Consider the following 25,588-nt stretch of genomic DNA (forward strand, 5'->3'; position numbering starts at 1 on the left):
AATGGGATTATACATTCTCTTTCCTCTTCCTAATTGTGTGTTAAGTCTTTTCAGAAGGGAAAGTCTTTTCTCAGGGAAAGCTTTATACTCCCGCCAGCCCTTGCTTCTAAAAGAAGTTTTTCACATGAAGCATTATATAGGAGTCTTTGTGGTTGTTTAAAATAATATATTTATATACAGGCATTCCTCAGAGATATTGCAGGTTCAGTTCCAGACCACAACAATAAAGGAAGTATCACAATAAAGCAAGTCACACAAATTTTTTGTTTCTTGGTGCTTATAAAAATTATGTTTACACTATACTGAAGTCTCTTTAAGTGTCCAGTAGCATTATGTCTGAAAAAATACATACCTGAATTAAATATTGCTAAAAAATGCCAATGATGGCCGGGCGCGGTGGCTCAAGCCTGTAATCCCAGCACTTTGGGAGGCCGAGACGGGCGGATCACAGGGTCAGGAGATCGAGCCAAACCTGGTGAAACCCCGTCTCTACTAAAAAATATAGCCGGGCGAGGTTTGTAGTCCCAGCTACTCGGGAGGCTGAGGCAGGAGAATGGCGGGAACCCGGGAGGCGGAGCTTGCAGTGAGCTGAGATCCGGCCACTGCACTCCAGCCTGGGCGACAGAGCGAGACTCCGTCTCAAAAAAAAAAAAAAAAAAAAAAAAAAAAAAAATGCCAATGATCATCTGAACCTTCAGCAAATAGTAATATTTTTGCTGGTCAAGGGTCTTGCCTCAACGTGGATGACTGCTGACTGGTCAGAATGGTGGTTGCCGAAGGTTGGGATAGCTGTGGCAATTTCTTAAAATAAGATAGCAGTGAAGTTTGCTGTACTGATCGACTCTTCCTTCCATGCAAGATTTCCCTGCAGCTTGTGATGCTGTTTGTTAGCATTTTACCCACTATAGAACTTCTATCAAAATTGGAATCAGTCCTCTCAAACTCTGCTGCTGCTGCTTTATCACCTCAGTTTATATAATATTGTAAGTCCTTTGTTGTCATTTCAACAATGTCCACAGCATCTTCACCACCTCAAGAAACTACTTTCTTTGCTCATCCGTAAGAAACAACTCCTCATTCATTCAAGTTTTATCATAAGATTGCACAACGTAGACACATCTTCAGGCTATACTTCAGATTCTAGTTCTCTTGCCATTTCCACCACATCTGCAGTTACTTTCTCTACTGAAATCTTGAACCCTTCAAAGTCATTTATAAGGTTTAGAATTAGCCTCTCCCAAGCTCTTATTAATGTTGATATTTTGACCTCCCCCATGAACCACAAATATTTGTAATGGCATCTAGAATGGTGACTCCTTTCCAGAAGGATTTGAAGTGACTTTGACCGGATACATCAGAGGAATCACTGTCTATGGCAGCTATAGCCTAATGAAATGTATTTCTTAAATAATAAGACTTGAAAGTAGAAATTACCACTTGATCCATGGGCTGAAGAATGGATGTTTAAGCATGAAAACAACATTAATCTTTTGGTACCTCTCCATTAGAGCTCCTGGATGACCAGGTACATTGTCAATGAGCAGTAATATTTTGAAAGGAATTTATTTTTTCTGAGCAGTCAGTCTCAACAGTGAGCTTAAAATATTCAGTAGGCCGTGCTGTGAACAGATGTGCTGTCATCCAGGCTTTGTTGTTCCATTGGTAGAGCACATGCAGAACAGATTTAGCATAATGCTTAAGGGCCCTAGGATTTTCAGAATGGTAAATAAGCATTGGATTCAACCTAAAGTCACCAGCAGCATTAGCCTCTAACAAGAAAGTCATCCTGACCTTTGAAGGTTTGAAGCAAGGCCTTGACTTCTCCTCTCTACCTATGGACATCCTAAGTGGCATTTTCCAACATAGGGCTGTTCATCTACATTGAAAATCTGTTGTTTAGTGTAGCCATCTTAATCAGTTATCTTAGCTAGAGCATCTGGATAACTTGCTGCAGCTTCTACATCAGCACTTACCACTTCACCTTGCACTTTTATGTGATAGAAATGGCTTCTTAAACCTCATGAACCAACTTCTCCTAGCTTCCAGCTTTTTTTCTTCTGCAGCTTCATCACCTCTTTCAGCCTTCATAGAATTGAAGAGAGTTGGAGCTTTGCTCTGAATTAGGCTTTGGCTTAAGGGAATGCTGTAGCTGGTTGGCTGGTTTGATCTTGTATCCAGACTGGCCACATTTTCTTCGTATCAGCAATAAGGATGTTTTTCTTTCTTATTAATGTATGCCCCAGAGCAGTATTTTTAATTTTCTTCAAGAAGTTTTTTGCATTTCCAACTTGGCTGTTTGGGGCAAGAGGCCTAGCTTTCAGCCTATCCTGGCTTTCGACATGCTTTCTTCACTAAGCTTAATCATTTCTAGCTTTTGATTGAAAGTGAGAGACATAAGAATCTTCCTTTATTTGAAAACTTAGAGGCAATTGTAGGATTATTAATTGGCCTAATTTCAATACTGTTGTGTCTTAGGGAATATGGAGGCCTAAGGCAGGGGCATGGCTGGTGGGAGGAACAGCCAGAATACATACATTTATTGATTGAGTTCAGATGAGGGGAAAGAGACTGGGACAGGGCTGATGGTGGGGAGCAACCAGAATACATGCATTTATTGATTAAGTTCACTGTCATTTTTGGGCATGGTTTGCGGCACTCCAAAACAAGTGCAATAGAAACATATAAGAACATTGATCACAGATTACTGTAGCATATAATAATGAAAGATATTTAAATATTGCAAGAATTATCAAAATGTGACCCAGAGACTTTAAGTGGGCACATGCTGTTGGAAAGATGCTGCTGATAGACTTGCTCCACGCTGGGCTGCCACAAACCTTCGATTTGTAAAATATAAAATACCTGTGAAGTGCAATAAAGCACACTAAACAAACTATGTTTATATCTGTGCATTATAGGTTCTATTTTGATATCAAGCAAGTCAAATTGGTCTGCAACAGCTTGATTTTTGTGTCTGAATGCCATTGTTTGTACGTGTGCGTTTCTGTCTCCACAACTGGAAAGCCATTTAGAAATCAGTGATAGGAGTTAGCTCCTAACAATATTTACGTGTGTATCCCTGTATGCATGTTTGCAATCAGTCTTTCATTCATTTCCTGCTCTGTGTATTCACTGCTTTTCTCACCTGGTGGTTCCATGCTAGATTTAGAAAAAAACATTTTTTTTTTAGTGGTGTAAGAGGCTGTAATAGTTGCTAGTAATGATGGCTATTTTTATGTGCCTCTGAATCCCTTTTTCTCAGAATACTTTATTACCTGTCTGCTACTGCTATTTGGGTGTGTGTCCACTTTTATTTGTTGCCTAAATACAGGTCAGTTCTGCCATACTGAATTTCTGAGCAAACAAGAAAAGGGATGTGAAAAAGCAATGTGTGCAAATAAGGTGGTATGGAGCCACCATTCTCTCTCTAATTCCAACATCTTAAAGGCTCTGAAAGCTTTTCTAACTCATTTGGTGGTATGATTGGACTTGAACAAATGTGAGTCTATTTATGTTCTTCATTTATCTAATTTAGTGGGATCATTTGTAAGTTTTGCTGCAGCAGTATTACTGTGTTTGATTATGGGGTGCTGACCTAGATCCTACTTGGACCATATGGTATACGTACCATATTACCTTTCTAAAATGTCAAGAATGCTGAATTCCAAAGCACACCTGGCTTTAGGGGATTTGGATAAGAGATGTGGGCCTGTAATATTTTTATTTGGGTCTCTAAACTTTTTTTTCAATTGACAGCCTTCCCTTGAGATTCTCTTTTTGGCACCATCTTTTTGAGGTATGCAAGTAAGTATCTCCCTTGCTTGTCACTCAGGGAACATTTACTGAGCTGCTGTAGGTTGGGCTTTATACTAAGGATGGGGGCTACTGATAAGAATAAGACGTTTATCCTCTTTGTCCTACAGAAGTTCAGTGCTCCATTATAATGTGCAAGGTGCTATAATAGCAGTTGGTGGAGTCCTAACTTTGGCAGGATAATCATAGCCAGGAACTCCACCAACAATGTAAAGTCAACGTAAAGGCAAAGAACTATGGAAGACAATGTGATCAGGGAGCAGCTGTGTATTTGCTGTGGTCTTTGAAGAGTAAAGCTATGCAAAGGGCTGTTGGGGAGCCAATTTTTGCAGGACCTTATTTACCAAGTTAAACAGTTGAGTGTTTGTCCTTAGGCCTGGAAATGGAAGGATTGAATTTAGATTTTAGAAAGAATCCTCTGACTTCATTTTAAGGGACTCCAAGAGGAGGTCACTGCTGTATTCTGAGAAACAGGACATTTTTATGAGTGTCCCTCATGATACTTAACAGTGCCTAGTGCTTTCAGATTTGCAAAAGTTTGTCTTTTGCCTTCATTTCTTTTGTAGTAGCCCTGAGGGATGGGGTGGCAATGAGTAAGGAAACAGGCTCAGAGAACTGACTTGCCCCAGGTCATATCTAGCAACACTGGCTGTATCAGGTCTCTTAATTCTACATCTTACACTGTTTGGACATGATGTTAAAACATTTTAGTATGTTGCTCAGTCACTAAGAACACTTAAAGATAATCTGCGACCTGCATATCTGCTATGTTTGCCCATTGATTAGACTGTCAGCTCCCTGAGGACTTGCAGTATTCCGTTTGATGTGCCTTTGACACAAAGGCAGCCTTTGTGTCTGCTATGTTTGCCCATTGATTAGACTGTCAGCTCCCTGAGGACTTGCAGTATTCCGTTTGATGTGCCTTTGACACAAAGGCAGCCTTAGAGCAGACACCACCAAGAATCTGCCAGACTTTCTTCTCCAGAACCAGCATAGGGCTAGGAAGAAGGAACGTTTAGGAAAATGTCATTTTCCCTAATGTATATCTCATCATGTGCACTTATTATCCAGCTTCTTTGTTTAAAACTCTGCTCTAAGTGTTGTGGGGAATACAAAATGTAAAATAATTAGATTTAAATTTAAAAAAAAAAAAGCCCTGTCATGAGTTAAGCCTATCTGTCTTATTCAAATCCCATACACCAAAATTTCTTGGCTTTTTGCAACACATTTTCTTTTTAATGAATGTTGGATGTTGAAATCAAAAGGCCTTCTGCGTAGGCTGATTAGAACTATTAGGCTTACGCATTTACTTTGCATTAGTTTGTGCAATAATGAGGTATATATGGCACCTTTCCATGTGGGTATTTTTGAAACACAGAAACAAAAAAAAAATCATTAAATGGACAATGTTTATTACAGAAGAAAGTTTTAGCTGACCAAAGGCCTAGTAATAACACTTCGTAAGTGAAAGTCATCTTGTGAATCACACTTAAAATTAATATTCAACTGTAAGTTTTTGTCCCAACCTGCCCCCTACTGAGTTAGCAATGAAATTAAAGATGTAATCTTTTTTTTTTTTTTATTCTTTTAACACACCTGGCATCTGTTACTATTTATGCTAGCAGTATTGCTAGACTGTCTAGGAGTTGGATAAAAGTCAAGTTCTAAGTTTTTCTCAGTATTAGAATCCATGTCAATTTAAAAGCATTTATTGAAATGATTTGTTGATGATTGTCCTTTACTAACTTTGTATCAGAAAAGTTTTTGGGGCCCCAGAAGGAACTCTAGAGACCACTCAGTCCCAGGAGCTGGACTGGTGGAAGAACAAATTAGGAAACTGATCCCACAGGATCAAGTTCATTCTTGAACTTACCACTTTTAACTTTGGATAACCTCTGAGCTTCTGGTTCCTTATCTGTGATGTGAGGCTTCTGATAGTTTTTCACAGATTCTAAGACATTTTTATTTATTTTACATTTTAACATATGAAATATGTTAAACATAAAAATATGTTAAACATAACATAATCTGAAAACAAGTTTTTTGTTTTTTTTTTTTTTTTTGGAGTCGGAGTCTCCCTCTGTCACCCAGGCTGGAGTGCAGTGGTGCAATCTCAGCTCACTGCAACCTCCACCTCCCAGGTTCAAGCAATTCTGCCTCAGCATCCTGAGTAGGTGGGACTACAGGCGCCCGCCACCATGCCTGGCTAATTTTTTGTATTTTTGGTAGAGACGGGGTTTCACCGTGTTAGCCAGGATGGTCTCGATCTCCTGACCTTGTGATCCGCCCGCCTCGGCCTCCCAAAGTGCTGGGATTACAGGCGTGAGCCACCACGCCCGGCCAAGATGTGTTTTATAGTACATTGTGTGTTATGGTTTTGTGGTGTTTTTTCCTCCTAGTATAGTGGTACATAAAATAATCGTGCATCTTATAATCAGTGATTTCTTATATTGCGAGATATGTGCCCTATCAACTTCCCAGGTTATTGTCAGGATCAAATCAGATAATATATTTGCTAAATGACTATGGCTGTACTAAGAAGCAGATAAGCAAAAGCACCTTTGTTTTTTGTTTTTTATTGCATTCCACTGCATTCCAGCCTTCTTCCATTGCCCAGTCTGGAATGCAGTGGTGTTATCATAGGTTACCTCCAACTCCTTGGCTCAAGTGATTGTCCCGCCTCAGCCTCCTGAGTAGCCACCATACCTGGCTTATTTTTTAATTTCTTTTTCTTTTAAGAAACGGGGTCTCGCTGTGTTGCCCAGGCTAGTCTCAAACTCCTGACCTCAAGTAATCCTCTCACCTTAGCCTCCCATACTGTTGGGATTGCAGGCATGAGCCACCGCCCAGCCACAAAAGCACCTTTGGATGTCCCTTGACAGCCTTTCCCCCTTTTGTTATTTTAAAAATAAATTGGGAAGAGATGGAAAATGGCAACTGCAAATTTAGATTAATCAATATATCAAATTTGTAAAAAATATTTGAAAACAAAATTTCAATAGTCATACTGTTGACTTTCTGACGGGCTTTTTTTTTTTTTTCAAACAATACCTCAGTCATGTTTATCCTATTCCAAAAAACTTTCTGTGGACTTGTGATACATTTATAGTAAAGTGTACTCCCATTTGACATTACACCTAATAGGATAAAATTCTACCAAGTTCAAACCATAGTTAATAATTAAAGACAGTAGAAGAGCATATCTTAATGATCCCCACTTGTTTATAAGTGAGGTAGTCATTTGCATCCTTGGAATTCTGTTAAAAGTGTTCAGTGTCCTTGTTGAAGATTTTAAAATGCTTTTTGGAGACTTGTAGTACCAACATTCAGGTTAGGACCATGTTTTATGGCTGCTAATGCTAAAGTAATAAGTATCCCCTTACGCCATCTTCCCTTGCAATAAGAGCTCTGAGGAAGGCCAGCTTTGGGTAGGAGAGGGGTGAGGTGTAGGAACATCATGAATTTCATTTTGGACAAATTGAATTGGAGATGAGTTTGAGGCATCCAAGTGGTGATGTTGAGTAGGCAGTTGAATTTGTGAGTCAGATAAAAATGTGGCATTTTCAGTATAGAGATGGTAGGTGAAGACTCAGTCTTGGATGAGATCACCTAGGAAACAAGTAGAGAAAGGAGGATTGGAACTAAAGGTTGACAAGAAACCATCAGCCAGCAAACCTGTTTTATTTGGCCTGTGTAATGTTTTTAAAATATTTGAATGAGTTGCTATAGCATATGTTTATGTTTTTTTGGCTGCCCAAAATCTATTTTCTTTTTTGGTAGCAGCACCTTAATTTCCTTTTGAGAAATTACCTATCCTCCAATCTCAGACTTTGTATTTTAGATCAAGTTCTACCTCTGACCCCAAATGAAGTATGTGACCCAGGGGCGAGCCAATCATTCGCCAACTCACCTAGTCAAATGGTTGGTTCAAGAATGGACTTGTGATTCAAGTTGACCCAATTACAGGGAATTTCGAGCCTGTGGAGGAACTCTAGGAAGAGAGATTTTCTTGTTTTCTGCTTAAACTTGGCAGAATGTGGGCTGGAGGTCTAGGAACTGCCTTGCTACCCTAGGGTAGAGCTTATCTGAGAGTGAAGACAACAAAGAAGTGGAATCCAGATGGAGAGACTGGCCCTCATCATATTGATTAACCTGAGTCATTATGTACTTCTAGGTTTTTCAGTTAAATGAGCCAGTACATTCTCTTTTTAGTGTAACCCATTTTGAAACAAGATTTCTTTTACTTGTACCAGAAAGAATTTTAATTGACATGGTTGCCAAGACTTTTAAAATTGTGAGTTTTCACATAGAAATCAGGATTTTTGTCTTGAGCTGAGTAACTTGTTCTAGTTGGAGCATTGGCTTTCCACTTTATTATAGCCTTTTCCACTCCCTATTGTCATCTTCCCTTGATGCCTAGGATCTGTTGCCAGTTATCTTGCTCATTCTACTGTGTTTTAAATTGCGTAATAGCATTGAGAGGGAAATGAAAGTTGATTTTGCTTCACTTAATTGTATTAGTTTCTTTCCCCTATGGGTAGCAGGGCTTTTGACCCCTTGTATAGAATGAAAAGAGAAAGGGGGCCTAGGTTCAAGCTTTGAGAAGCTTGAACCCTAAAGAATAGGTAGAAGAGGACAGGTCTATAATGAGAAGGGAGCTATGGCAGTAGAAAGGAAAGCATTGGTCATGGAGGCCAAGGTAAGGAGTTTTCAGGGAGAAATTGGTCAACGTTGCCAACACCATCAAGATGTCAACTGGTTTGAATTTGGCAACAAAGTGGTCATTGACTTGAACTGGAGCTGTTACAGTGAGTGATATGGCCAAGCCAGATTGCAATGGGTTGAAAAATGAATAGGAGGTGAAATAAATGAAGACACCCTATTCTTCTATTTTTCCTCTAAAGGGAAACTGATAAGTAGCTAGAGTCATGTGAGGTTGAGTTTGAGTGCTTTAAAGGCAGGACTTGAGTATGTTGAAGTGCTGATGGGAAGGATCTAGTTGAAAGGGAGAAATTGATTGTATAAACAGGAGAGGAAAGGAATAATTGATCATATGAGCCTGAGAAGGTAGGATGGAGTGGAATCTGAAGCCCAAATGGAGTGGTTGGCCTAAGATGAGAGGAGAGAACAAGATGCAACAAGAGGGAAGAAGTGGAAGGCTGCTCCAGTTGTAAATTAGTCTGATGGCGGGAAGTTGCTGGATGAGATGGCCTCCACCTGAGAATGGCCATTTGGGAATGGGGGTGATGGCGGTGTGGATGTCAGAAGGTGTTGGGTGGAGGTTTAAGAGTGAACTAGTCATTGAGGAGAGTGAGAGAATGGTGAGAATGATTCGGTAAGAGAAATGTGGTAGGGTTGCCCAGCCTGGCTGAGAATGCATTTGCAGTTGGTACTCATGAATCTGCCTGCGTATAGCTTTCTCCAGTGGCCGGGTGCACAGCCGTAGACAGACAGAGATACAGTAGGCATCATCTAAGACTGGGGTTGGGCGGAAGGGGAAAGACACAGGGAGGTTGAGCAAGGCAAGTTAGGGCATTTTGCAACAGTGCTATAGAAAGCATGTTATCAAAACCATGACCATTAGAAAGGAAGCTGAGTGAGAAGGGATGTGCAGTGACACTTCTGATGAGGCCCAAATGGTTGATCAGAGTGAAGGGGATTTTAATAAGAAAGCTGAAGCTGAGGATATTGTAGTCAAAGGGTAGACCATCTGATGGGTGGTAGGTGTCTCAGGTGGAGTGGAAGAGAATGTCATTGAATGTGAGGACATTCAGAGACATTTCAGAAAACAGAAACCAGAGTTTCAATAGGCTTGGGTATTGAGGTTGCCCATGCTGATTGCAGGATTAGGGGATGAGAGGAAGAATTTGGTCAGGTTTCACATGATGTAATTGGATTGGCTATTTATTAACAACAGATTTTCTTTTTCCTCTAAACCTCCTTACCTTCTGTTTCATTGGAAATTCAGCTGGAGGAGTATATGTAAATGGTTTTGGATTCACCTCTCTGTTTTCAAAATATATACTGGGAGTGCTATTTTATCAGAAAAAAAAATGTATCTTTAATCACTTTGTTACTAGAGAAAATGTAAGTCATTTAAAACTCTTGAGTTCCTACAGTTTTTAGTTGCTGGGATAATTTGGTTCTCCTTTTTGCCTCACATGGTTATATTGCCTCTGAAGGTGACCGACAGTGCAATCAAACCTTCAAGAACAGGCCAAGTTTAACTGAATCCCTTGTGGCTCTCACTGTGATGAGCTTTGGAGAGTAAGTAGGAAGCTATGTTAGAGACATCTGTTGTCATGTATATCAGGCTTTGGCAGTAACGGAAACCAAGCAGGCCCACCAGTCTGTAGTTTATATACAGTAATCTTAGAGCTCAAAAATTACTTCTGTGAATGGCAAGGCATTGGACAGAACCAGCATTTTTTATACTTGAGAGGGAAAGGAGTTTAAAAGACTCACTGAGAGGGAAAAAAACAAAACAAAACAAACAAAAACAAAACTTGTATTTTATAATAAGATACTAAATCTGATCATCTCAAAACTTCTGAAAGTTGTGATAAAAATGCATACTGCCTAATCAATATGCAGAAATCTATAATCTGAAAAAGAATTTTGGCATGGAGTCTTTAGATACAGCTCTATTTGTTACTGATTCTGGAAAGATTAGGTAAATAACAAGGCATGGGGCAATAGTGTCCAGGTTTCAGGCTGAGGATGATAAGCAAAGATGGCAGCAGTCCCTCAGCACTCAAGATATCTGCTATGGAATGAAATGTCTTATAGCTTACAGCAGCTATGCTGCCAACCAGGCAATTCACTATGTTTTCTTTAAATCTATCTCCTTATGTTAGGATAGGGAAAAGTAAAGGCAAAAGGAGGAATGCATAAGTCCAACATGATACAGATTGTCCTTTTTTTTTTTTTTTGACTCTTTTGCATTTATCGTTTGTCTATGTAATTTACTAAGTTAGCTCTTTGATAGATTCTTAAGGTTGTGAAAAATCTTGGATTTTTTTCTCAAACTATTCCCAAGGAAAGAATCACTTCTCTGCACAACTCAAGGCTTAACAATCCACAAGTTCCTTTAGACCCCGGGATATTCTAGAGTCCTGAGACTTGGGTTCTCCTATCTTGGGCTTCAGGCCTTTAAGGAGTGCTTCGGTTGTCTCTAGAAAGAACAGAGAGTTTCTGATAAGCATTATAACTGAATTATCTGCTTTGTTCTCAGCATGTTTCTATGGACAAATGATTAGTTCATTCTGGACATAAGCCTTCTTGTGGCTTCTTATTCTCCCATGCTTTTGTGTACATCTTCACCAGGCATAATAAAGCCTGTAAATGTGGAAGACGAGGTAGAAGCCCACCTAGCATTGCTTCTTGGGCTCAGCAGAGCAGAAAGGAATTGAGTTAAATTGCAGCCAAGGAGCCCTAGCCTCCTTAAGATCCTCTAGTAAGTGTCAGTTGAGATTGTAAACTGCCAAGAATAATGCCTGGCACATGGTGGGTTCTTAATTGGTGGTAGCTATTCTTATTGGGCCTGGGCGGTTGATCTGAAAGATCCTACATTGAAGAATTTTATAAATTAAGAACTAATCACATAGGCAGGTTAAGGCTAGAAACAGATTTCAGCATCTACAGTGTGACATAGAAGGAAGCAGTGGTCTAGAGAGATTTGGTGACTGTCCTAGGCCATATTGTATATATTGGCAGATTGGGACCAGGACACAGCTCTCTGGGTTCCTGAACCAGGCTTTCTCTGGTTCATGACTCTGAAAATCACCCTTGAGGAAGGAGTGTGGAAGGACAGGGAGGAAGAGATAGAGTGTCAGCAGAGTGCCCTAACCCTGGGCGGTAATGCCAAAGAATAGCATAGAATATAGGGTTTGGCCTCCCTGATATTTTATTACATTACCCCTCTCAGATGGTTTTCTCTACCTCTTATATTTTTAGTAAATTCTGGGTTGGTACTTTGTAAAACCGGGAGGGTTTAGGGTCTTAGGGATAATTCTAGTTTTCCATTATTAAAGATTACTGTGTGGGAACTAGGGGAGTCTAGTGCATTACTGCCTAGGCCTGGGGTAGGCACCCATGCTCAGTATTTAGCTGTGTTAGGAGTTAGTTGCAGTCAAGTCAGAAGCCATGGGCAATGGCTGGCGTTGCAAATGTATTAAGAATCTCTGGAAATCCTATTTGTGCACACTGGAGGAAGAATGGGAAGATTAAAGAAGCGGTACAACACAATGGTGATAGAACAGAAAGGAAGACATACAAAGATCAGGTTAAGAATGTGTTTTCTGGATGTGCTGAGCAGGCAGGGGCAGGGGCAGTGTATGTATTGTGTGTTATAGAGAAGTCTTGTGATTGCTTACTTGAGGAGAAGACCTATGGGTAATCCATAACCAAAAGCATTTGGAAAGAGAAAATTCAGGATAGATGCCTGAGCAAACAGAATAACTACTGGATGGCAAGCAGAGATTCACACTCAACCGTGAGGCAGTTTAGCCTTGCAGTTGGAGCTCCCGACCACTATGCTACCTTGCCCACTGTGAACCAAGGCGTGGGGAAACAACCAGGTCCAGTAAGTCCTCAGGGCTCCAGATGCTGTCTTCCTCCCATGTTTATTCTGAGAGTTGGAAGCAAACTCTCTTGAAAGTACTCCTGCTCTTTAATGTTCCCCAGGGATTACTTAGAGCCAAGTAAGTCACTGGGATGTATTGTGGCCCAAGGCCACCCTTAATCAAATGATCACAACTTGTAGGTTCCCCTGGAGTCTCTGATCTTTGAATACATTGTATCCTTACCTTATACTGTCAAGCTTTTATCTTGGTAACCAAGTATTAACTGGTATTCCCTGCCCTTTGGATCAACCCAAAGCCTTCTAGTGACTTATACTTCCTCTGCCTCTGAGCTTCTGCTTCCTAGAAAGGTGTTTCTGCATCTGTCATGCAGATTCTGAATGCAGCATTTCTCTCATACCAGTTTCCGTAGGGAATCTAGTCCCATCAGATAGGCTTTAGTGAACACCTGAAGAGTCACAGTTTGACATGGGTGGTCTTTCACCAGCTCTGCCAATTCCATCCCTATTTCATATTCTTTCTCCCTTAAACATTAATCAAAGTTCTACCCACATAGGGGCAGCCATAGAGGAGTGAGAAGTCCTTACCTTTATACTCTACCAACTAGCACAAATAAATTCTGTTTATTTTCCAAGAATTTTGGTGAATAAAAAATTGTGTCATTACATGCCCTTGTACTTAAGTGCAAATATGTAAAATTAGAGATACTACTTTATACCTGACATCTAGTTGACTAGGCTACTGATTATCCCATTACTGGACTATTTGTATTAATTTCTAATAAGCGTTTACCTGCATACTCAGCACCATGTACTATATAGCTGGACAGCACTTACCTAAGTTTTTTCTATTTATTTCTTCTATCCTCCACTTCTTTTCTTCAATGCAGGCCTTATAATTTTCCTTTTAGTTCTCGTACTAAATACCCATGTAATTAGAGCCCGAAGTATTGTGTGAAGCCATGCCATATCTCCTTTGCTACGTGCTTCCTTGTAGCCTGGAATATATTGTTTGTTTATTTTTTTTTTTAAGTTGTATGCTTTCCTAGCTCAATTTTATGATTGATGCCAGCAATCCTTTTCATGTCCTGTTTAGTAAGTTCACAAACCAGGAGTCTCCCTGATACTAAAAACACATCAATCATTTTCTTTTGCGTAAAAGTTGTATATGACATGTAGCCATTTTAAGACTTGGATTCCTTTCTCTAGAATGTGAATTTCTTATGATCTTTTTGGCATGGATTTTCAGGATTCCTTTACACTTGAAAAGAGCTATGAAGGATTTAGTAAAACTGGAAAATAGATCCCCAATACAAAGGATTTGAGTGGGCAAGGCCAGGAAATAGTCACTCTCTAAGGATTGCCTAGGACCTCAGTAACTGTGATTCTTTCTAGTTTCAAGGAATTAGGAATCTGGTACCATTTCTGATTAGCACAAAGTAAAGAGGAAGCTAACTCCATTTTATTTTTATTTTTATTTTCTTAAAGAAAAAATTTCTACCCTGGGGAAAATAGGAGAGTCAAGCTTTAAAATAGATAACAATATTTACTGATGAGGCTAAACAAATAGAAGTTTGTAAAATCTTTTTTTTTTCTTGGGTGAAAAAGAAGAATAAAAGGGGAAAGTAGAAAAAAAGTATAATAGGTTATAAATAAGAATAGTAGGTAGCATTTACTGAGCAGGCATGGTGTTAGGCACTCACCTAAGCATTTTTTGTTTCTCATCTTAGCTATTACAACAGCCCTCTGACACTTCCACTCATCACTTTATTTTTTAGTTGAGGAACCCATGATGCAAGAGAGGCTCCACAGTGTCTCCAAGGTCACACAGCTAATCAATGGCAGATCAACAGTTTTAACCTTGGCAATCTGGTTCAAAGTTCATACTCTTAGCTACAAGTTGACGCTGCCATATATTGAGTTGTTTTGACTTTTTTCCTCACTTTGAGTTCAGCCTCCCAGAATATATGTAAAACACAGGCGAACTAGCAGTTTGAGCTTTTTTTCTTTTCTTGTTGTCGCTTGTTTATTTAATAACAGGGTTACAAAAAAAGGCACTATGCAGTCTAAATCAAGTTTAATTAGACCCGTGTGGAAAACATAACAATTATCCATACCAAATTTCTAACATTTTTCTTTTTTCATGTTCAATTATTAATAGTCATTGGTGCACATATTCTTTCAGTTATTTTCTAAGTGGAATAATTGAAACTTGCTCCGGGATTCTCACTATTGCCTGGTTCTTTAAGAATCTTTATCGAAAAGGATTTTTTTTTTTTTCTAACAAATAGTAAATCCATTTCTGTTTGTGGGATGAACTTTCCCTTAGTGAATATTGTCTTGTCAGGTGTGGAATCTCGACATTAAATTAAACTGCTTTATCTTCCGCCTCCCTGGGGCTGATGGAAGGGGTGGAGAGGGCGGGATGGGAGGGCAGGGTACATACCCTGGAACAGGGGGTATAGAGGGGTGCACAAGAGGCCCCTTCATTAGGTCCCAGATATCTCTGTCTCCAGCTTCCTGCACTGAAACTGAGGTTTTAGAAGAACCAGAGAAATCCCCTTGATTCAGATTATTCAAATGTGATTTTTTTAAAAGTAGTTCTCTTTTATTTTGTAGAGAAAAAGATAATGGTTATCTTTCTCTTCCCCAATATAAATAAGGGTGTTCTCATACTGCTTTTATAATTCAATTTAAAAATCCCTCCGTGATAGTTTTCAGTATTTTCTTCATTATAATATTCTTCCTTTATCCAAGTCATAAAAGGATCATAGAAATATAACAAATGAAATATCATTATTATGTAAAAGCAGCCATCAATAGAACTTTGACATAAGTGATTTAAAAGTAGAAAAGTTAGGGTATTCGCCAACATTTAAAATGATATGGTAATTACAGAAAATTTGGGAGATTCAGAGAAATAGAAGCAAAGAAAACCAAATACCCATAGTCCCTATATCCAAGGGAAAAAAAAGTACTGTTTTCATTTATTTTCTTTTTATGTGAAAAGCTTTTTACACAGTTTTCAGTGTCAAGTTTTTGTTTGTCTTTCTTGGTTATCATACTATAAATACAGTTTTGTTCTCTGCTTCATTGGAGAGATGTCTGTGGTTCAGAGACAACTGACTCAGAACTTCTTTGCAGAACATACCCTGTCACAGTTCAACTTTGCAGATCTTTGGCTGATAGCCTTGTTTATCAAGTGCTCTGTTGACACGGACTGTGTGCCTTGCACGGTAGCTGAATGTGCAGGGCCTGCCTCTCAGCATCTCACAGTATAGCTGGAGAAGACAAGTAGACATTTTCATGGCTGCTTTTAATTTTAATTTTATCTATTTGTTTAGATACAGGGTCTCCCTCTGTCGCCCAGGCTGGAATGCAGCGGTGCAATCTTGGCTCACTGCAACCTGTGCCTCCCAGGTTCAAGTGATTCTCCTGCCTCAGCCTCCTGAGTCCAGCTGATTTTTATGTTTTTAGTAAAGAAGGGGTTTTACCATGTTGGCCAGGATGGTTTTGAACTCCTGGCCTCAAGTGATCCATCCGCCTCAGGCTCCCAAAGTGCTGGGATTACAGGCGTGAGCCACCACGCCCAGCCATATTTTTGACTTTTTTGGTACAGAAAATTTCAAACATACACAGGAGTACAAGAGAATATAATAGCAGACCCTATGTGCCTCTCTCTCAGCTTCAACAATGATTAACTTATGGCCAATCTTGTTTCATCTAGATCTCAGCCTCTTCTCTCTACCAGGGATTATTTTGAAACAAATCCCTGACATCCTATTATTTTATTAGTAAATATTTGGATACACATCTTTAAAAGATAAGGACTCTTTTTTCTTTTAGTACTATAATACCATTATTACACTAAAAAAATCTCTAACCTAATCAAATATGGGCTATTTAGTCAGTGTTCACATTTGTTTGGGTTTTTCTCATTAGTTTGTAACAGTATCCTTATAAGGTCCACACATTGCAGTTGGTTGACATGCCTCTTCAGTCCCTTTTAATCTGTAGATTTACCCTTCACTGTCTTTTCCTTGTGATCTGTTTTTTTGTTTTGTTTTGTTTTTTGTCAAACGGGATCATTTATTCTGTAAATTTTCCCACTGGCTGGATTTTGCTGATTCCATCCCATGAAGTTAAATGTTAAATGTTCCTCTGTTTAACATATTCCTCTAGCCTCTGTATTTCTTGTGAACTGGTAGTTACATTTAGAGGCTAGATTGAATTCTGTTTCAATTTTTTGTCAAAAGTACCACGTGAGTAGTGTTAAGTATTCCCATGAGAAGACTCTTACCTTTACAGTGTGTGTGTGAAAGAGAGATGTTGATAGCCAGTGCTGATTGGTGCTGCCTAAATCCGTCAATTCATTAGGGGTTTTAAAATGTTATTTCATGTCCATCATTTCTCCATTTATTAGCTAGACTACTTTTATAAAGAATAATCTAGCCAATCCAATAATCTGTTTGGCTATCCTGAGGTACAGTTGTATAGAAAAGGCAAGAAAAATGCTCGATTCTTTCCATTTATCTACCAGTTTTCAAAATATTTGGCTCCCTAGCATCCAAAGATAACCAATTTGGGGAGCAGGGGAAAGAGAGAAAGAGAAATTGGTGGCTTATTAAGAATTCATTAATTTTAAAATATTTGATGTTTCAAACCATTACATTTATTCTTTTGTTGTTGTTGTTGTTGTTAAGAGGTGGAGTCTTGTTCTGTCATGCAGGCTGGAGTGCCGTGGAACTATCGTAGCTCACTGCAGCCTCATACTACTGGGTTCAAGCAATCCTCCCACCTCAGCCTCCCAAAGTGCTGGGATTACAGGCATAAGCCACCTTCCAGGCCATTTCATTTATTCTTATCGAAACTAAAATTGTCTCATCTTTGGCCAATGGGAATCCCTTTGTGTGGTCTCCTGAATCCTTTTCATTTATAACCTTAATAGTCTTTGACAGCTTCCCTGCTTTTTGTATGTTAGGCCAATGGTTCTCAAAGTATAGTCTGGGGATGCCTAGGGGTTCCCAAGACCCTATTAGTGAGTCTGTGAGGTCAAAACAATTTTCATAATAATAAGACATAATTTACCTGTTTTATTCTTATTCTCTTACATGTATAAAGTGAAGTTTTCTAGAAACCATATATTGGCTATTGGAATGTATGCTGGGGTTTTTTTTTTTTTTTTTTGAGAAAGAGCCTTGCTTTGTTGCCCAGGCTGAAGTGTAGTGGTGCAATCTCAGCTCATTGCAGCCTCCACCTCCTGGGTTCAAGCGATTGTAATTCCCCTGCCTCAGACTCCCAAATAGCTGGGACTACTGGCACTAGGAGAGTTGGGGCTTTATCATATTGGCCAGGCTGGTCTCAAACTCCTGGCCTCAAGTGATCCGCCCGCCTCGGCCTTCCAAAGTGCTAGGATTACAGATGTGAGCCACCGTGCCCGGCTGTGTGCATGCATGTTCTCATGTTTCGTAGAATTTTTTAAGGTAAGCTCTTTGAAGTCTTGAATAATTTCTAAGAGTGTAAAGGCATCCTAAGACCAACAAACTTGAGAACTACTATTCTAGGCTCATCTTTTATGTTTCGTGCTATATACATATAATCACTTGTGGCCTTCTAAATTAGTTCCATTTTTTTTAAACTCAATTTTTGTGTATGCCTGAGTGATCAGATTCAAGTCTCACAGCTAATAAGTGGCAAAACTAGAATTTGACTCTAGTCAAATCTGAGACTGCAGTGAGCTGCTCTTTTTCCATTGTACTGCAGCCTGGGTGACAGAACGAGATCCTGTCTCACAAAACAAAACAAAAAACAACTAGTACTCTGAATATGTTGTTTTTCTGGTCACAGTAGGAAATTCAAAATGTAGTAATAGTTTCTTAGAGTATTGACTTTTGAAGATCTCAGTCATCCGGAGAAGAGCCTGCCTTGCCTGTGGAATTCGTTAATGGCTCATATATTTCCACTAATTTCTGAATCCAGGATCCAATCTATCGCTCACCTGTGTAGCTTAGACATACTTTTTTTTCATCCTGTAGTTGGCTGAACCAAATCCTGCAAGAAAACATTCTGCAATTTTAAAAACTGAATAATGGTGCCTTAAGCCTGGGACTTTCATTTATTTTTATCACTGAACGGTATATAAATCTCTAAAACATGGCTACTTAAAATATAACTGGATTTTGTAGTCTCTGGGGCTCAGGGAAAGCATAATTTTGTCTCATTCTCTTGGGCTGAACCCAGTAACGTGCCATTTTGTCACAATTCTCAATAACCTTAGCTTCTCTTGGCTAATGAACAACATTAGCTCTTATTTCCCAGGTATAGAAGAGTTTCTATCGTAAGAAAAGGAAGTGTGTTTCCTGAACAGTTATCAGTGGCTTTCTGAAGTTAGTGCACATACAGGAGAGGAGCAGTCTTACGTAATATCCTTGAGTATTTTTCCAACATAGGAAATACCTGACGGTACCTGACAGCCTCAGGTGCCATCTGGAAAAGTGTCATCTTGTAGGAAGCTTGGATCAGAGCCTGTGTCACTGTTCAGGTGCGTCATAATTACTTTGTGGTTCTGGTGGGGAGTGAAGCAAAGACTATGTCAAAGGTTGCAGGGTTCTTAATGGAATATAAATTTCTTTGTTGGAAAGTAGATCTTGAATACTAAACTACTTTTTGTAGTTACAGACAAATTCAGTTTGAACTGTAGCCTTGCTTGTTATTTTTCTCAACATTAAATCTACCATTGTGGAAAGGTCTCAATATCTGATTTAATATCTCAATATCTCAATATCTGATTTGTTGCATTTAGATTTCTATATTTGGACTGTCATTTTCATGGGCTTTTCTAGCAAGTCATCTCATTGACTTTGTTGAATAAAGTCAGAATGTAAAGTAGAAAGGTGGTTCTTTCATAGGATGGGCTTTGAAACTCCACACCACCACCATTGGTCTTGTCAAAATTTTATTTTCTTTCATGTTTATCACTTTTACCAAATCCTTCCCCCTAAAAGAAAGGAAAAAAAAAATCATCAAACAGACCCGTCTCCACATGCAAAGCATGTAGTACGTGATGATTAATGATAGGAGCCTGGAACTTAAGGCTGGGGAATGCCAGGAATTTGGGGTTCTAGTGTCACTAAGGCTCTGCCTTTCTGTGCTTTAGTTTCCTGTTTAGAAAGTTCTGCTCCTTCATAAGGACCTTGAAGTACTAGGAGGAAAGGTGCTTTGTGTGTGGAGTTTTCCGTAAAGTGCAGTCCCAACTAAAAGGCTGCGTTAAAGGTAGGTAAATACCTTATAAAAACATATTTTAAATACAAAACATTTGTTAGTTTATGCCACTTATTTATTTATTTAAGTATAAAATAGCCTCAGGCAATTAGAATTCAGGTTTAAAATTCAGGTTTTGTTTATTGAATTCTTTTCCTAAGAGCAAAGAATATAAAGGCTTGGGAAGTAGAAATTGGAACACATTTTAATTGCCTGAATAGGTTTACCGGAGAAGAAGTTTTATTAAAGTGGAAACATGTTCTTCCTCTGAGTCTGATTACAGGCTACTTTGGGCTAGTCCATAAATCTGTTTTCAAATCTAAAGTGAGCGTCACCATCGTAAAGTGTGCCATAACTTAACAGCTCTTCCTGAGGACTGCCTTGGCTAAAGATTCTATGGTGAGAACTCAGAATTCCAGGAATGCGTGTTGAGCTGGAATCTCTCAGATCAGTGATTCCCAAAGAGGAATGAGGGTGTGTCCGAATCTCCAAGTGTGCTTTTGAAGCTCTGAAAACCTCTTTTCCTTTGCCCGGGATCTCAGTGAGCCACTGTTAATAGCAGTTGTGTTTGGTATCTTTAGGTGTTTTAGTGAAAAAACAACTGAAGTTAGGCTGATGAGGAGATTGGGGGTAGCCTGTTAGCTTTTCTCCCTGGAGAGTGCCACTCACTCTAGAAAAAGTAAATAATGGCTTCGAACGATTTGTAGTTCATACAGTGGCAGTCACATTGCTGAAAATTTGGTAGCATATAATGTTTGTGGTATTTGGCTTGGTTCTAAATGCAGTTTGTGTGTGTGTGATGTTGTTTTGCATGAAGAGGCTACATGTAGGTGCTTTGATGCCCCGGAACAGAAACCAGCGGGACTAGAAAACCTGAATCTCTTAGTGTCAGCAGGGTCAGCACCAAGTTGGAGTAAGTTCTCAAAGACTAGGTGACATTGTGGCGATGGCGTGCTCCTCAGTTTGTCGGGCTGGGCTTGTTGGGTTTCTGGTTCACTGAGGGAGGAGATTTTCTGTGCATTTGATTACGCTACATGATACTGTGCAACCTAACATTTTGGGCTTTGGGTCTGGGAAGGAAATGTATTTTGATTATTTATTGTATAGTTTTGTATAATTTGTATAATTTACGCCTCATTTTGAGATGCAAGTAGGAAAATGGAAAAACAAGGAACCCAAGTAATCAGCAAATGAGCTTAAGAGAAAAGTCCCTGGGAAATTAAATAATATTTGAAGCTTCAAAGCTGTATGTTTAAGTTTTAGAACATCAGATATTAGGACCCAGTGATAAGAATTCTCCATGTATTGAACTGTTTTGAAATTTCATTTTTTAATTGCTTTAAGACATCCTTAACTTGATGTCTTATAATGCAGTTTGATAGTTGTGTGAGACCATTCTGAAGTGAAAACCAAACAAATTAACTAGAAATGATCTTAGCTATCATCCCATCCATCCTTTTTATTTTGCTAATGAATCCAGTAACTTGTGATCAAAGTCGTATCTTGCTCTCAGAATTCTCCATGTCTCTCGTGGGGTTAGCACATAATATACACTGACTGACTGGTAGGCTGGCTGAGATAGTATTTGCTAAAAAACCCTAAACCTTTTGACCACAGTATTTGTGAAGAAAGTCTTGGTGAAAGCTTTGAGAAGAATGGTGGAAGATGTTAGAATGACTCTTCGTTTTGGGATTTAAAAGCTTAGCCATTCTTCTATGAGTTGTTAGATGCTACTGCTTGCTATTCTAAAAGCTTCTGATGTGTAGAATATTCTAGAGGTATAAAACCCTTTGATGTGTAAAATGTCTTTTTTGTTACACATTCTCAGGCTCGTCGTCTCTTTTACCATTACTTTGAGAGCATTATGTAATTGCTATTTGAGAGTCAACAGAAAAACGAATAAATAGGAATTATTGTTGCCAATAGACACTGTTCTCCATACACCAAAAATTAAATAAAACATGAATTTTAAAGCTCCATCAAGCAACAGCTTGTCAAATTAATTATAACATTCAGTGAGTCTTTAACAACCTAAAGTAATTTATCAGGTACATTTGTCTTACCAGACTACATTCGGAAAGATGAACTCTTTTTTTTTTTTTTTTTTAAAAGACAAGGTCTCTGTGTGTCTCCCAGGCTGGAGTGCAGTGGTGTGATCATGACTCACTACAGCCTCAACCTCTTGGGCTCAAGCAACCCTCCCACTTCAGCGGGGACCACAGGCATATGTACCGCACCTGGCTAATTTTTTGTAGAGTTAGAGTCCCACTCTGATGCCGAGGCTGGTCTTGAACTCTTGGGCTCAAGCTATCCTCCCACCTTCATCTCCCAACGTGCTGGGATTACAGGTGTGAGCCACCATACCTGGCCAAAAAGATACACTTTTAAAACTTAAAAAAAATTTTTTTTAATGAATTGTGTCTACTTCCTATGAATAGAGCTGAGTCTGGCAGCTAACATTTTGTTCATGTGGGAATCAGGCAAATTTGTTTCTGAATTAAAGGAATTTCCTGTCTTCGTTTCTGGCTTCATGCCATGGGTGCCAGTGCCAGCTGAGAGAGCCATCTGCAGGACTCTGTAGTGGAGTGGGAGCCAGGTGAAAGTGAGCCAGGCCTGCAGATGTGGTTCTTGTTAGGTGAAGACTTAGCAGAAGCATGTCCAGTCCTGGAGATTGTCCATTCTCAGTTTATTTGGAGACTTTAAGGTGGTAGAACAACGACAGGTTTCTAGAAACCCTGTGTTTAGTACAGTTAGTGGCTTGTCTGTGAGACCTCCTTTTGAGATGTTCAAAAGAATGTGAATATATTGGAACACTGCAGAAATAATTTCTTCTGTGGTTCCAAAATCTTTAGATTTGGAAGAAAGAATTCAAATAATTGTATTAATTTCATCCATTCCTTCCGCAAATGTTTATTGAGCATTTCTAATATGCCCTGCACTGATTTGGATACCAGACAACATGGACATAATTCCCTGGCCTCACAGAGCTTCCAGTGGAGGAGACAGACACACACAGAAGTTAAATATGTCAGACAGTGATATGAGCTATGGGGAAAACTAAAACTGGGAAGGAGATGGGAATTGTGCCAAGGAGTAAGGGAACCATGTCAGGACCTGGGCTCTTGTACTACCTATGGTGACTGACTGTACCCACAGGCATGAAATAGAACAGTCATTTACATATTGTGGTTGATTGTGCTGTCATAGTTACTACTACCATTATCACAGTCACCGTCAGAAAGCATTTACCCCACACCTCTTAACAAGGTTTTATACAGAATGAGTCATATAGCTAAGTGTTTGTCCTCAAGACTGACAGCCCTTACGTGTACACATGCAGATAACTTACTAATGATGAATAGAAATTCCAACAATTATATTCATTCAACAAATGTTTATTGAATGATGGTGTATACAAGGCATTGTGGAGATACATAAATCACATATGTATCTTGCCAAAGGGGCATATAGTTCAGTAGCGTCATAGAGCAGGTCATTTGCATGTCAGTGATTTAACATTTGAGATAGACCATGAAAGTCTATGTCATATGCTGATTTTGCATTTTTGCCGAGTCATAATTTTGAGTCAACTGCTTTGGGAGGCTGGTATGGGGTAACTAATGTAGGAGTGTGTGTTTAGACATTTCCTTGTGTCTACGTTTCAGTGAGGAATTGTTTCTACCTATTGCTGAATATGGTAAATGCCTTTGAAGTAAAATATGCCTTTTTTTGGTGAAAAATTGCTCGGAGAAGAAAGCCAGCTTCTAGAGTTGGTGATGGAATTGCTGAATCTAAGATGTGATGTTTCTTGGTCAGTACATGGAACCATTGAGGGCCTCAAGGAAATACTTAGCATTTTGCTGCCCTTGTCAGGGAAATTTTATGCTGTACTAGTATGTGCCAGCTTGGACATGAACCCCTCGTGAATATATGTTTTGGATAGATCTTGATAAAGGCCCTAATGGGAATGTGGACACAGCAGAATTTATCTCCCTTGCTTGAAGCAGAGCTGTGTCTTCTGGGCCCCAATATCAGATTCTTCCCTTTCCTTGACAAATAAAGCATCAAGCATATTTATGTTAGGGTTCCTCATGTTTATTATCTATATGGGACCAAAAGTTTGCTACCATAGAAACATAGTTTTTTATGTATGTATGTATACATATATATACACACACATATACATATGCAGCCTTAGAAACAAGGCAAGAGAAAGCTTGGAAGAGGGAGGAAAAGCCGTAAAATACCATGGCGGAGGCTATGGCTTCTCAGCATAATCCATGTTTTCCTCTTCCTGAGCCCACAGCAAGAATGCATTTCCCAGCCTCCTTTGCAGTTAGGTACAGCCACGTGCCTGAGTTCCAGCCGATGGGATGACCACAGTGAAGACAGCTGAGCCCAACAGCTTGAATCCCTAGTTCAGTGTGAGGAAGAGGAACACCTCATTCACCAGTTCTCTGTCATGGGAGCAAGAACAAAGGTCGGAGGTGTTTGAGCCATTCTAAAGAAGTCAGGGGTCTATTTTGACAGTGATGAGTTTGGATCATAATCCTGAGTGTCATAATCCTGAATGTTGAAATTCTGAACATCGAAATCCCAAAAGATCAAAATCCCTAAAGTCCAAAGTCCCTCTTGTCTAAAATTCTGAAAATCACAATCACAGGATGTTTATGTTAGGCCAGCTCTTTTGGGCTATCTCTATACAATTGTCCAAAATCTTTCCCTGTAATATACATTTTTATATGCTGAATTTTCTTTTTAGTTATTTAGCTTTTTTCTTTTCTCTTTTTTTTAGTTTTTTTCCCACTATTTTAAATTTGTAGAATTATTTTTTATAGTTCACTATGCTATGTATTTCATTTTTGCATCACTTCCAATACTGGAATTATAAATTGTGTAGAGACTTTAGAGAGTTCTAATTCCTTTTATGCAATTTTTTGCAAATTTGACTCCACAAAAGTGTATTATCACCATGTTGAGTTTGTGTGTAAGCATTCTGTGTGCACTTGAAAATGTTGCAACTTTCTCAGCACATAAAGAGATGTTCTTTTTGTACATCTGCATTTGTGAAGGATACAATTTATTGATCTCAGCTCTTTGGATGACTGCATAAGTGGTGGTGACCCATTGTAGTTTTTCATCAATCTCATCAGAAAACAATGACCAACCATAATGATATGCATTTATATAGTTCCCCTTTTGAATTAGTTCATTTTGGATATGGTTTGTCTGCTCATAATTGTTATACCCATGCAACTGTTGTTAGTCTATCTGAGTGTTTTTGCTTTCAAAAATATGTATCTTGTTATTGCCCATTTTATTGTGTTAAGTGACCTAGGAAGTGTTCTGTCATATCTTTGTTTCTTAAATAAATCCCCTTTTAAAAAGGTAAATAAATGTCTTTTAATGAGTCTTTAAATTTTTTTTTAAGAATTATGTTTGCAGGATTTTGAGATTTCACTGAGATTGTGTCTTTTGGGATTATGATCAGCTCCCGCAGTGACTAGTCTTTCCTGACTAATACTGTGACCATGTGTGGTAAGTGAGAGCAGTAAAGATGACAGTTTCAGAGCTGAGATCTGTCTTCATCAGTTTACTGCACCTGGTTGTTTCCATCTGAATGGCAGAGTCAGTGCTCATGGATGAGGGTAGTTATGCTCATAGGCCCAGGCTGTGTGTGTATTTATTACTGCACTCACCTTAATTGCTTATAGAAAGCTATGCTTCTTGCTGTGCACTCCCCAGTAGCTGAGTGTAGAATCTCGGGAATGTGAACTGACCCTTAATTTTTCTTCCTTTTTAGGTCTTTTCCTCAATTATTTTAGTCCCTATCTTGTGCTAGGTGGTATTGAGATACGTAGAAATGAAAGAAACATGGACTCTGCCCTCAAAGAGCTAACAACCCTAGTTGACCAGACTGCCCCAAGTGGGACT

The 25,588-nt window shown here is 39.1% G+C and overlaps 1 protein-coding gene across 3 annotated transcripts in view; it reads left to right on the top strand.

Moving 5' to 3' along the window:
- The window catches only part of STXBP6 (syntaxin binding protein 6), a 252,267-nt gene that overhangs the window by 21,089 nt on the left and 205,590 nt on the right, over window positions 1-25,588 (top strand). For 2 of the 3 annotated variants that reach the window (XM_050798620.1, XM_050798621.1), the window contains exon 1: window positions 19,227-19,666. The exons of the other annotated variant lie outside the window; for it this stretch is intronic. The gene's annotated coding sequence lies outside the window, so the exon portion shown is untranslated. Of the gene's footprint in view, window positions 1-19,226; window positions 19,667-25,588 lie in introns of those variants that run through there. 3 annotated transcript variants of the gene reach the window in all.

This window comes from Macaca thibetana, chromosome 7 (assembly GCF_024542745.1).
Source record: "Macaca thibetana thibetana isolate TM-01 chromosome 7, ASM2454274v1, whole genome shotgun sequence".
Classification (NCBI taxonomy): domain Eukaryota; kingdom Metazoa; phylum Chordata; class Mammalia; order Primates; family Cercopithecidae; genus Macaca; species Macaca thibetana.